The 13963-nt window shown below is 40.2% G+C and overlaps 1 protein-coding gene and 3 long non-coding RNA genes across 7 annotated transcripts in view; all 4 read right to left on the reverse strand.

Annotated features, from left to right (window-relative positions):
- Positions 1–13963, reverse strand: part of gpc5c (glypican 5c) — a 117327-nt gene that overhangs the window by 93185 nt on the left and 10179 nt on the right. The window lies entirely within an intron of this gene.
- Positions 1700–4685, reverse strand: LOC137839606 (uncharacterized). Its single transcript, XR_011085615.1, has 2 exons — positions 4233–4685; positions 1700–3617 (listed from the first exon to the last, which is right to left on the reverse strand). It is a non-coding gene; the product is annotated as an uncharacterized lncRNA (long non-coding RNA).
- On the reverse strand, positions 5136–7160 carry LOC137839610 (uncharacterized). The gene is made up of 3 exons (XR_011085619.1): positions 6850–7160; positions 5948–6052; positions 5136–5243 (listed from the first exon to the last, which is right to left on the reverse strand). It is a non-coding gene; the product is annotated as an uncharacterized lncRNA (long non-coding RNA).
- On the reverse strand, positions 10329–12589 carry LOC137839605 (uncharacterized). The gene is made up of 5 exons (XR_011085613.1): positions 12397–12589; positions 11430–11546; positions 11050–11206; positions 10570–10759; positions 10329–10439 (listed from the first exon to the last, which is right to left on the reverse strand). It is a non-coding gene; the product is annotated as an uncharacterized lncRNA (long non-coding RNA).

Consider the following 13963-nt stretch of genomic DNA (forward strand, 5'->3'; position numbering starts at 1 on the left):
TGACAGCTCTTAAGGCGGGTCACACATAACTCAAGGCACCGTTGTATTTGTATTGTATGTACTATATTGTGCATGGAAAAAAAACTACAGTGGGTTTAGTTCTAAAAGCCATACGTAATAAATGTCCAATTTACCATCACGGCTCTAATACGGCAGTTTTTTTTTTCCCTCCTCCCACTTTGTCCTGATTTTTGAAGGAGTTCTCACACGTCTTTATGAGGTGATAGAGGCGTATGAAAAGCCGAGGTCATGAGCAACGGTTGGCGACGGTGTGACTGTGTGACTCCACTCTACTTCCCCCCCCCCCCGCTTTTCTCGCAGCCGCAGCAGCAGCAGCAGCAGCAGGCTGTTGTGATGTGTCATGTCAACTCAGGGGACCACGGAGGCGTAGCTACAACACAAACACGACTGGGACGCGAGCACATTCACCCTGAGATACGCAATGTATTCGTTCCTCTATTAGGTCCATAAACACTTTTCTTCCCCGCCCTGAGTGATTCAATGAGACGTGTAGGGATGGATTCCGGATATCTTCCCTAATTTGAGCATGAGCTCATGGTGCGGCGCGCTGTCCTCCTGTGACCAAGCGTCGGCCTCTAGAGCAATACCTCTGCCGGTCAAAACATCTGCAAAGAAAAATACAAGCGGACATTGACAGAAAGCGAGAGAGCGCCAGAGAGGCTTGGAAATGATAGCGGGACAGGATGATCAAATCAAAAAAGAGGACGATATGGATCCCAGCAGGTTGTAAAAGGGACTTTGGGTATTTCATGGAAATGTCACCCCAGCAACTAATGGGAGAGTATTGAAGAAGCTTCAACCTTTTCAAGAGCCAACTAGCGACCTCTCCTTTAGGTCTCTTATTAAGCAAAACTCCAAAAATATCCCCTGTGACTGGAGTTCCTGCTTCACTAACTTTTTGTCTCTTGCACTCTTGCCAGCAATGTCTCCCAGGACACACAGCCTGGAGAGTTCCTGGCTGATGAGACAAGGATCAGCTAATTATGTCGCCTGAGTGAGAAAATGCACCGTCCTTGCCGTAGTGTCTCTCTCACACTCACGCGCGCACGCACGCGCGCACGCACGCACGCACGCACACACGCACGCACGCACGCACGCACACACACACACACACACGCGCGCACACACACACACACACACACGCGCACACACATCCTTGTTAACCTCCCTCTGCAGGACCCAACTTAATTTACCGAGTTCTGGGGTCCACCCTTTCTAGTGGTCCAAGAACTATGAAAAAAATCAGGCAACTCCCAAAAAAAATCTTGTTACTAAAAATCACTTTCAATAAACACAATTTGAAACTTTTTTTTTCATGTCAGTTTTTCAGTCATATCTGGGGCCTGTTTCTAACATTCCGGCTTTGCGGGGTCCACCTTTACACACATGAGATTTTTAGTCAGTTATGGGGATCGCTTTTAATATTTCAACCTTAAGAGGTCTACCTATACACACATTATTTTTTTAGCCAGTTATGGAGCTTGCTGTTAAGATTTAAGACTTGTTAGGTCTGCCTTTATAAAGAGGATCTATCAAGTTCAACCCCAACCCTAATCTAACCCAAACATGCATTTGTGTGGACTTAATCATTTGAGAAAACCTAAAAATTTTGTTAGTGTTATTAATACTTTCATCTGGCTAAATATACTAGATATACATTGAAATGTGCATTCTAAAATACATTCTGAAGTCTTTATTCAGATTCTGGTCCATTTTCCTTGGTCACAGTCTTAATATTCTTCAATTTGTTCAGTCATATTGGTACATTTTAAAATATTTAAATTCTGCATTTTAGCTAACTATAAAGTACACAGGATTTACAAGTAATAATTGTCTTGAGTCAAAATTTTAAATGGACACATTACAAATGTAGCCAATGAATAAAGGAACTTATTTAATCTAACATTTACGAACAGGAGAAGTGGAGCATAAAAAAAATCACAAACAAATAGTGAACAAATGGTGAAACAGGACCAGCCATGTGTTTCTATCTCTGTTAAGGGAAGCTGTTTCACTCATATTTTCTCCTCATGGTGGTTATTCTCTTTTTGACAAAGTACTTAACAGCTCGGTGCTTGTGGTTCTGCAGCAATGCATCTCTCGCAGTCAAGCTTACCAGGAACCTGATTTGTCAATATATACTTCCTTGAATGTTTATTTACTGCAGCACATTCCTCTGGGGTCCAGCTTCTTTTCACAACTTTTCCGTTACCTAAGGGCATAGGAAGAGCACTTTTTAGTTTACAACTTAATTAGAACAAAATTGCATAAAGAATACATTCACTTTATGGACAATTATCCGACAATATAATTCAAATGAGATATTTTATAACGTCAACTATCTTTGTCAACAGTGATGAGCCTACAATAGACATAAGTAAATCAGTTAATATCTGAGATATTAATCCGGTCATTTAAGTTGCTAGGTGGTCTTCAGTGTCAGCTGTTTTGATATTAACAAAATTAAAAATAGATGCACAAAAGGGTAACATTAGAATGCCCCCAGTTTTGGTGGTGGGGGAAAGAGGTCTCTCATTTTCTTGATTACTTTTAAGCAGTTTTGCATTTGACCAGAATGTCACTGCTGGTAGATGAAGCAATTCCTGGACCCTACAGAGGTTGCACAGGCAGTCAAACTCCACCATGGCAGCACATTGGGATGCACCATTTCTCTGACAAAACCATTAAGAACAGATACAAGTTGTTGCAAAATCAGGGAAAATAAAAAATAAAAATCAGAGAAAAACTTTTTTCAGACAGTGTTTTACATGTATGGGGAATTTGCTTTGATAACGTGCTACACATGGACAAACAAAGATGATAAAAGTAAATTTGGAAATATATAGTGTGTAAAAAATTAAATGCAAGCTGTATAAGAATGGTATCTGCCTTGGTGTGACAATGTGTGAATTTGCATATTCACTAATAGGTTAATCTAGAGCAATTTTTCTTTCTCTCTTTTGAGGTAAATGTGTCATGTATACATTACCTCTATTTAAAAATAGATGTAAACAAACATCTCACATATAATCAAGGTTAGCAATGACCTGTAACTCACATGAGAAAGGATGGGTCAATTTTCATTTTATGACAAAATTCAAAAGTTTAGACCTTACATGTCTAAGAAAAAAAGTCAAGTGGTGTTTAATATATCTTGCTTGGGTCATCTAAATCTTAGTAAGCAGCATATGTGAGGATAATTAGATACTGATACAGTAGTAACAATTGGGCAATTTAAAAGCAACTGTGATAAAGTTATATATTGAAAAGGATTACTCTAAACTCACCTCCCTTTTTGGCAGACTTTTCATTACTTGGGCCACGAGATGCGGAGGTACAAGAGGTCACTTCTATCACTTCTGGGATCAGCCCATCTGAAATGATGATTTTTAAGTACAGAAAAAAAACACAGTATAGCAATATTCTAAAACAAAAATTAACTGCACCTGTATAAGAATGCTTGGTCAAATTTAATATACTCTTGTTTTGAGCAGATTGATTTGCAGAGGTACAGAGCAGTCCTTTTGGGAATCATTGTCAGTATCATCACTGTCTGAGTAGTCCACTTTGAGAAACTCCTTTGATAATTGATAGCTCTATGGAGGGAATTAAAAGAAATGTGTTGTTAGTTTCTGCAAGCTACTCTTATATGCTGTATTAATATAAAGACTAGAATTTCTTTGCTCAAAATAATTAAAATTTCTGTCCAATATCTTAACTGGTAGACGACCGGTGCTGTACACATCCTCTGAAATATGCCAAAACCTTATATCACAGGAAATTTTACATATAAAACATGGAAAAGGCTCCAAAATTTACAACAAAGAAGCCACAAGAAACCATATTTCAGAAATCTGTTATTATGTGAGTGTGAATGATTGGCTTGGTTGGAATAACCAAGACAACTTTAGATCCATACGGAGGGCCCCACAAGTAGCCATCACAAATCTGTTATGTGTGTGTGAATGATTGGCTTGGTTGGACACCCATGGGCGCATGTTTCAACAATCCATCTATAGGTGTGTGTGCCACTGGTTCGTTTGGGCTCTATGAGGAGAACCACTAAAACCGTGTGATCCAATGGTTGGCTGAATGCTGTTTAAGGTACCTTCTGACTAAAGAACAGCTTTCCAACTAAAAGCTGTAAACTAAGAGAACAAGAAAAGGTCTACAAAGTTTATTTCTTACAACAAAGTCTAACTGAATGTTACCTGTTGGCTGGCATCTTGTTTGATGTTATCATCAGGGTCAGAGTCCTGCCAAGTTCTGGCTGATTCAGGCAGCGCACCATCAACAGGAGCCTGAGAGCCTGTCACCTGGAATTAAAAGCACAAATAACTTACCAACATCATACAGACACCACAAATGACAGACTCAAGACCTGTATAGTTAAATCATGTGAAGTTAGTCCCCAAAACCAAACAAGCTTTTCTAACTAAAGTGTTCCAGTCAGTTCTGGATGTCTAATCAGGTCCTATAACAGCATCTTTATGGATGTAGTGGAGCATCCTTGAGCATGACACTTTAGCCGTTTAACTGTTGAGGATGTGTGGAACTATAGCTGTAATATAATCAGCCTCCATAATGTCCATAACCGAAATATGATCTAAAAACATGAGACAACCTTCGATCCATACGGAGGGCCCCACAAGTAGCTATCAGAAATCTGTTATTATGTGTGTGTGAATGATTGGCTTGGTTGGAATAACCAAGACAACTTTAGATCCATACGGAGGGCCCCACAAGTAGCCATGAGAAATCTGTTATTATGTGTGTGTGAATGATTGGCTTGGTTGGAATAACCAAGACAACTTTCGATCCATACGGAGGGCCCCACAAGTAGCCATCAGAAATCTGTTATGTGTGTGTGAATGATTGGCTTGGTTGGACACCCATGGGCGCATGTTTCAAATATCCATGTATAGGTGTGTGTGCCACTGGTTCGTTTGGGCTCTATGAGGAGAACCACTAAAACCGTGTGATCCAATGGTTGGCTGAATGCTGTTTAAGGTACCTTCTGACTAAAGAACAGCTTTCCAACTAAAAGCTGTAAACTAAGAGAACAAGAAAAGGTCTACAAAGTTTATTTCTTACAACAAAGTCTAACTGAATGTTACCTGTTGGCTGGCATCTTGTTTGATGTTATCATCAGGGTCAGAGTCCTGCCAAGTTCTGGCTGGTTCGGGCAGAGCACCGTCAACAGGAGCCTGAGAGCCTGTCACCTGGAATTAAAACCACAAATAACTTACCAACATCATACAGACACCACAAATGACAGACTCAAGACCTGTATAGTTAAATCATGTGAAGTTAGTCCCCAAAACCAAACAAGCTTTTCTAACTAAAGTGTTCCAGTCAGACCTGATGTCTAATCAGGTCCTATAACAGCATCTTTATGGATGTAGTGGAGCATCCTTCAGCATGACACTTTAGCCGTTTAGCTGTTGAGGATGTGTGGAACTATAGCTGTAATATAATCAGCCTCCATAATGTCCATAACCAAAATATGATCTAAAAACATGAGACAACTTTCGATCCATACGGAGGGCCCCACAAGTAGCCATCAGAAATCTGTTATTGTGTGTGTGTGAATGATTGGCTTGGTTGGAATAACCAAGACAACTTTAGATCCATACGGAGGGCCCCACAAGTAGCCATCAGAAATCTGTTGTGTGTGTGAATGATTGGCTTGGTTGGACACCCATGGGCGCATGTTTTAACAATCCTTCTATAGGTGTGTGTGCCACTGGTTCGTTTGGGCTCTATGAGGAGAACCACTAAAACCGTGTGATCCAATGGTTGGCTGAATGCTGTTTAAGGTACCTTCTGACTAAAGAACAGCTTTCCAACTAAAAGCTGTAAACTAAGAGAACAAGAAAAGGTCTACAAAGTTTATTTCTTACAACAAAGTCTAACTGAATGTTACCTGTTGGCTGGCATCTTGTTTGATGTTATCATCAGGGTCAGAGTCCTGCCAAGTTCTGGCTGGTTCAGGCAGCGCACCGTCAACAGGAGCCTGAGAGCCTGTCACCTGGAATTAAAACCACAAATAACTTACCAACATCATACAGACACCACAAATGACAGACTCAAGACCTGTATAGTTAAATCATGTGAAGTTAGTCCCCAAAACCAAACAAGCTTTTCTAACTAAAGTGTTCCAGTCAGCCCTGATGTCTAATCAGGTCCTATAACAGCATCTTTATGGATGTAGTGGAGCATCCTTCAGCATGACACTTTAGCCGTTTTGCTGTTGAGGATGTGTGGAACTATAGCTGTAATATAATCAGCCTCCATAATGTCCATAACCAAAATATGATCTAAAAACATGAGACAACCTTCGGTCAATACGGAGGGCCCCACAAGTAGCCGTCAGAAATCTGTTATTATGTGTGTGTGAATGATTGGCTTGGTTGGAATAACCAAGACAACTTTCGATCCATACGGAGGGCCCCACAAGTAGCCATGAGAAATCTGTTATGTGTGTGTGAATGATTGGCTTGGTTGGAATAACCAAGACAACTTTCGATCCATACGGAGGGCCCCACAAGTAGCCATCACAAATCTGTTATGTGTGTGTGAATGATTGGCTTGGTTGGACACCCATGGGCGCATGTTTCAAATATCCATGTATAGGTGTGTGTGCCACTGGTTCGTTTGGGCTCTATGAGGAGAACCACTAAAACCGTGTGATCCAATGGTTGGCTGAATGCTGTTTAAGGTACCTTCTGACTAAAGAACAGCTTTCCAACTAAAAGCTGTAAACTAAGAGAACAAGAAAAGGTCTACAAAGTTTATTTCTTACAACAAAGTCTAACTGAATGTTACCTGTTGGCTGGCATCTTGTTTGATGTTATCATCAGGGTCAGAGTCCTGCCAAGTTCTGGCTGGTTCAGGCAGCGCACCGTCAACAGGAGCCTGAGAGCCTGTCACCTGGAATTAAAACCACAAATAACTTACCAACATCATACAGACACCACAAATGACAGACTCAAGACCTGTATAGTTAAATCATGTGAAGTTAGTCCCCAAAACCAAACAAGCTTTTCTAACTAAAGTGTTCCAGTCAGCCCTGATGTCTAATCAGGTCCTATAACAGCATCTTTATGGATGTAGTGGAGCATCCTTCAGCATGACACTTTAGCCGTTTTGCTGTTGAGGATGTGTGGAACTATAGCTGTAATATAATCAGCCTCCATAATGTCCATAACCAAAATATGATCTAAAAACATGAGACAACCTTCGGTCAATACGGAGGGCCCCACAAGTAGCTGTCAGAAATCTGTTATTATGTGTGTGTGAATGATTGGCTTGGTTGGAACAACCAAGACAACTTTCGATCCATACGGAGGGCCCCACAAGTAGCCATGAGAAATCTGTTATTATGTGTGTGTGAATGATTGGCTTGGTTGGAATAACCAAGACAACTTTCGATCCATACGGAGGGCCCCACAAGTAGCCATCAGAAATCTGTTATTGTGTGTGTGTGAATGATTGGCTTGGTTGGAATAACCAAGACAACTTTAGATCCATACGGAGGGCCCCACAAGTAGCCATCAGAAATCTGTTATGTGTGTGTGAATGATTGGCTTGGTTGGACACCCATGGGCGCATGTTTCAACAATCCTTCTATAGGTGTGTGTGCCACTGGTTCGTTTGGGCTCTATGAGGAGAATCACTAAAACCATGTGATCCAATGGTTGGCTGAATGCTGTTTAAGGTACCTTCTGACTAAAGAACAGCTTTCCAACTAAAAGCTGTAAACTAAGAGAACAAGAAAAGGTCTACAAAGTTGATTTCTTACAACAAAGTCTAACTGAATGTTACCTGTTGGCTGGCATCTTGTTTGATGTTATCATCAGGGTCAGAGTCCTGCCAAGTTCTGGCTGGTTCAGGCAGAGCACCGTCAACAGGAGCCTGAGAGCCTGTCACCTGGAATTAAAACCACAAATAACTTACCAACATCATACAGACACCACAAATGACAGACTCAAGACCTGTATAGTTAAATCATGTGAAGTTAGTCCCCAAAACCAAACAAGCTTTTCTAACTAAAGTGTTCCAGTCAGACCTGATGTCTAATCAGGTCCTATAACAGCATCTTTATGGATGTAGTGGAGCATCCTTCAGCATGACACTTTAGCCGTTTAGCTGTTGAGGATGTGTGGAACTATAGCTGTAATATAATCAGCCTCCATAATGTCCATAACCAAAATATGATCTAAAAACATGAGGCAACCTTTGATCCATACGGAGGGCCCCACAAGTAGCCATCAGAAATCTGTTATTGTGTGTGTGTGAATGATTGGCTTGGTTGGAATAACCAAGACAACTTTAGATCCATACGGAGGGCCCCACAAGTAGCCATCAGAAATCTGTTATGTGTGTGTGAATGATTGGCTTGGTTGGACACCCATGGGCGCATGTTTCAACAATCCTTCTATAGGTGTGTGTGCCACTGGTTCGTTTGGGCTCTATGAGGAGAACCACTAAAACCGTGTGATCCAATGGTTGGCTGAATGCTGTTTAAGGTACCTTCTGACTAAAGAACAGCTTTCCAACTAAAAGCTGTAAACTAAGAGAACAAGAAAAGGTCTACAAAGTTGATTTCTTACAACAAAGTCTAACTGAATGTTACCTGTTGGCTGGCATCTTGTTTGATGTTATCATCAGGGACAGAGTCCTGCCAAGTTCTGGCTGGCATCTTGTTTGATGTTATCATCAGGGTCAGAGTCCTGCCAAGTTCTGGCTGGTTCAGGCAGAGCACCGTCAACAGGAGCCTGAGAGCCTGTCACCTGGAATTAAAACCACAAATAACTTACCAACATCATACAGACACCACAAATGACAGACTCAAGACCTGTATAGTTAAATCATGTGAAGTTAGTCCCCAAAACCAAACAAGCTTTTCTAACTAAAGTGTTCCAGTCAGACCTGATGTCTAATCAGGTCCTATAACAGCATCTTTATGGATGTAGTGGAGCATCCTTCAGCATGACACTTTAGCCGTTTAGCTGTTGAGGATGTGTGGAACTATAGCTGTAATATAATCAGCCTCCATAATGTCCATAACCAAAATATGATCTAAAAACATGAGGCAACCTTTGATCCATACGGAGGGCCCCACAAGTAGCCATCAGAAATCTGTTATTGTGTGTGTGTGAATGATTGGCTTGGTTGGAATAACCAAGACAACTTTAGATCCATACGGAGGGCCCCACAAGTAGCCATCAGAAATCTGTTATGTGTGTGTGAATGATTGGCTTGGTTGGACACCCATGGGCGCATGTTTCAACAATCCTTCTATAGGTGTGTGTGCCACTGGTTCGTTTGGGGTTCTATGAGGAGAACCACTAAAACCGTGTGATCCAATGGTTGGCTGAATGCTGTTTAAGGTACCTTCTGACTAAAGAACAGCTTTCCAACTAAAAGCTGTAAACTAAGAGAACAAGAAAAGGTCTACAAAGTTGATTTCTTACAACAAAGTCTAACTGAATGTTACCTGTTGGCTGGCATCTTGTTTGATGTTATCATCAGGGACAGAGTCCTGCCAAGTTCTGGCTGGTTCGGGCAGAGCACCGTCAACAGGAGCCTGAGAGCCTGTCACCTGGAATTAAAACCACAAATAACTTACCAACATCATACAGACACCACAAATGACAGACTCAAGACCTGTATAGTTAAATCATGTGAAGTTAGTCCCCAAAACCAAACAAGCTTTTCTAACTAAAGTGTTCCAGTCAGACCTGATGTCTAATCAGGTCCTATAACAGCATCTTTATGGATGTAGTGGAGCATCCTTCAGCATGACACTTTAGTCGTTTTGCTGTTGAGGATGTGTGGAACTATAGCTGTAATATAATCAGCCTCCATAATGTCCATAACCAAAATATGATCTAAAAACATGAGACAACTTTCGATCCATACGGAGAGCCCCACAAGTAGCCATCAGAAATCTGTTATTGTGTGTGTGTGAATGATTGGCTTGGTTGGAATAACCAAGACAACTTTAGATCCATACGGAGGGCCCCACAAGTAGCCATCAGAAATCTGTTATGTGTGTGTGAATGATTGGCTTGGTTGGACACCCATGGGCGCATGTTTCAACAATCCTTCTATAGGTGTGTGTGCCACTGGTTCGTTTGGGCTCTATGAGGAGAACCACTAAAACCATGTGATCCAATGGTTGGCTGAATGCTGTTTAAGGTACCTTCTGACTAAAGAACAGCTTTCCAACTAAAAGCTGTAAACTAAGAGAACAAGAAAAGGTCTACAAAGTTTATTTCTTACAACAAAGTCTAACTGAATGTTACCTGTTGGCTGGCATCTTGTTTGATGTTATCATCAGGGCCAGAGTCCTGCCAAGTTCTGGCTGGTTCAGGCAGCGCACCGTCAACAGGAGCCTGAGAGCCTGTCACCTGGAATCAAAACCACAAATAACTTACCAACATCATACTGAGAGTAATTCAAATAAAAGAGACAAAAATCTTCCTTTTTTTTAATAACAAATTAATATTCCAACTTGCATACTTGATCTTACTGACTTACTTTTTCACGCCATGGCCATTTAGAATCACCATAGTTGTAATTGATTTCAGTTCCCATTTCTATGTTTTTGATGGCAAAAAGGCACAAATGGGGCTCGTCATTTACTATTTTTTTCATGGTGCAGTTTGGAGACTTGTGGTTGTCATTCACTAATCTTCCAAGAGAGCCATCCTCTGTTGATGCATCAATACTAGGAAAGAAAAAACAGAAATCAAACATTTTGTATCATATAACTAGTTTTTTAGTAAAATAAAAGTTGGCTTACAGAAATAAAAACTTGCAACATTTCAAAAGAAAAGTTGAGAGGGAAACAATGTCTTTTTGAACATCATAGCACTAAATAAAAAAAATTGTTAATGCCACAATCCTGATGTGTTATTGAAATATTGCTTCTGAGTGACTCACTAATTTAGGGTATTTTATTCCAGTCTCTTTCTAGAGTTCATAATTATTGTATCGAAAATATTTGGATATACATACCACCAGTAATGATTCTGCCATTCAAAGTCAAAGAGAAATGTACTCTCCTTTTCAGAGTACTTGCTTGTTTGGCATTTTTCTGCTGACAGAAGTTGACCCCTGTATTATAAGATGAACTCTCCTTGTTCAAAGTGCTGGGTAGCAAACACGCCTCTTCCTGCAAGGACATTTTATATAAAACCATTGGTTATGAGAAAATATTTCTTTAAGATACACCTTTAACCAAATAATTGTGGTGTTATCTTACAATTTTAATACTAAGTTCTCGCTTAGAAACAGAAATACAACAACCAATCTGAATTTGATTGTTTTTTGTGTTGTTTTATAAAATAAATAAATATATACTTAATGGATAAATGGTCTAAAAATGAGTTTATTACCTTTTTGATCATCAATAAATCTTTCCACTAGTCCAGGTTTGTCCTTTGAGGATTAAATGTAAAAGGCTGCTTCATCAGCAGGCTTTTTTCTTGCTTTCCTTTTGGACATTTCTGGCTCTAAAAAATAATTCAAAACATGGCAGAGAGAACTTTAACAAGCACTCTATATTAATTTTAAAAGATTTGTAATCATCCACTGTATAAAGACTGAAGGAATAAGCCTGGCCTGAGAACTAACAGAACAAGAGTGATTAAAGAAAGAATATTTTTCAGAAAATACTGATATATTAATGAAAATGTTTGTCGGTTTGAAGCTGAGCTTTGTTACTTTTAACTAGTCACAGTTCCAACCAGGTGCTGCATCCAAAGAAAAGTTATTTCAATAGTTTTACCAGCATAACTCGTTATACTTTTCAGGAGCTACCAACTCGTTTTTATTATGTTTGTGTTTGAAAAGTGAACGTAGCATCCTGATTAGCGGTAGCTAATTAGCCAATAAGCTAGTTTCCGGATAGTTTTATTTGCGTCAGAATGCTTGTGTTATTTAAAGAAAGCATTCTGATAGAAAACCACCGAGAAATACAGAAGACATGCAGATATATCATAACACTGAGCACACACGTGTTTGACGAGTTTTGAAGTGGTTTCGGCAATTACGGCCAGAGTCCGGTTCTGGGCTTAGCAATTATGAAACATTAGCACATCGAAATCATCCTGAATATAACAAGGAGCAATTATACATTCTGTCGTTCTCTTTTACACCATTGCTTTTAAAACCACTGCAAGCTAAGATGAATAACAAGTTAAAAAGCCGGACTGTCTGAGGGGAAAACGTTACGCCATCCGAGTGACAATATACCGAATCCGAAGCCATAATCATTGCATATAAACCCCTCGGGGTCTGGACAAAAAGCATTTCTACATCAGTTTCTTGTACTTAGTATTTACATGCAGTTGATTTACTCACCGTGTATGTTGTGTTTCGTTATGAGCAGCGTGTCTTCGTCGCGGAGCAGTCTCAGTCTGGCGGCGTCACACGTGGCGAAGTGACGTTAAGCTGGTGGTTTTAGCCGCATGAAGCTAACACATGCAATACCTGCTGATTTAACTAATATGTAAACTGATGGTAAAGAATAAATTACTATTTATTTATACCTTTATTTTTATGTTTAGAACATGAAAAATGCACGAGATGCTGATTTAACTAATATGTAAACTGATGGTAAAGAATAAATTACTATTTATTTATACCTTTATTTTTATGTTTAGAACATGAAAAATGCACGAGACAGTTTTTAAAATAAGCCTAATAGAATGAGCGTATTTTTATAAAGCAAGTGTAATGAATATTAAATAACGTGGATAAATTGCAATTGTAATGCAGGAATTTTATGTTTACAGTATTATTTTAGCTGCTATGGTTACTAAAATAATAATTACCTGGTTTAAATCTACAGGAAATAGCATTTTATTTTCTTAATCAACACTCGGATCACGAGGTGCCCTGATTGGTTGAATCACACACACTTCCGGTAGTGTGTATACTTGCAATACCACTTGCCATGGTCGGGGGGCCGCTACTGAGCACACACACTTCACACACACAATTCTCAACATTGCGACCATGAGGGGTAAGTGAAAAAAATTCGTGAGGCATGTTGTTAGAGCATTTCAAGCTGTTTTAGAGTGGTTTCCCGAGTGGGGTCCATGATTTTGGACCCCACAACGACACAGGGCCCCACTTTGTTGGTGGGCTCCCTGTCTTCGGACCCCCCATACTAATAAAAACAAGTACACACACACACACGCGCACACACACACACACACACACACACACACACACACACACACACACACACACACACACACACCCCTCTCTCCACTCTGTCGCTTTTCGTCTTGTCACTGAAGGGCACCTATAGTTTTAAACGGGACACACTTTCATTGATAATAGAGAGCAATCAATCAAAGCCAGCAGAATTAATTTCTTTAAAAGCATCTGTCAACTGCTGCGAGGACAACTTGGCTAATACTATGCTTGAACCGAGTATGACCACCACTGCATGACAATCCTCTCCTTCTTCCATTCAGAATACATTTTGAAAAAGCCAAAATAATGCATGCAGCATTCTCTTTTTACACTGGCTGTTACTTGTCCAAATTTTGTACGACATCTATGGCCCTTCCATTTTGATTGATCCATCGAAATGCATGAGCTTCAAGGTGTTCCAGGTCGTAAAATTGTTCCGTTTGTCGACACCAGGTTGACAAGACAAAGCTCATGATGGCAACTCTAAGCCTGGCCAGCTCGAATTTTGCACTGCAGTTGACACCTTCCTTCTTTCCTTCCCTCCTTCCCTCCATCATCACAACACGACCGTCAACTTATTTCATCTCCTGAAAAGTGAATTAGAAATGCGTGTTTGTTTACATGAAGGGGCTGAGAGAAGACCAGAGGCGCTAAGGCTGGGCGTATCTATGTGTGCGCTTCAAACAAGTTGAAAAGGATAAAAAAGCATGTGGTTATTGTTATA

Source organism: Syngnathus scovelli, chromosome 17, assembly GCF_024217435.2.
Source record: "Syngnathus scovelli strain Florida chromosome 17, RoL_Ssco_1.2, whole genome shotgun sequence".
NCBI classification, from domain to species: Eukaryota; Metazoa; Chordata; class Actinopteri; order Syngnathiformes; family Syngnathidae; genus Syngnathus; species Syngnathus scovelli.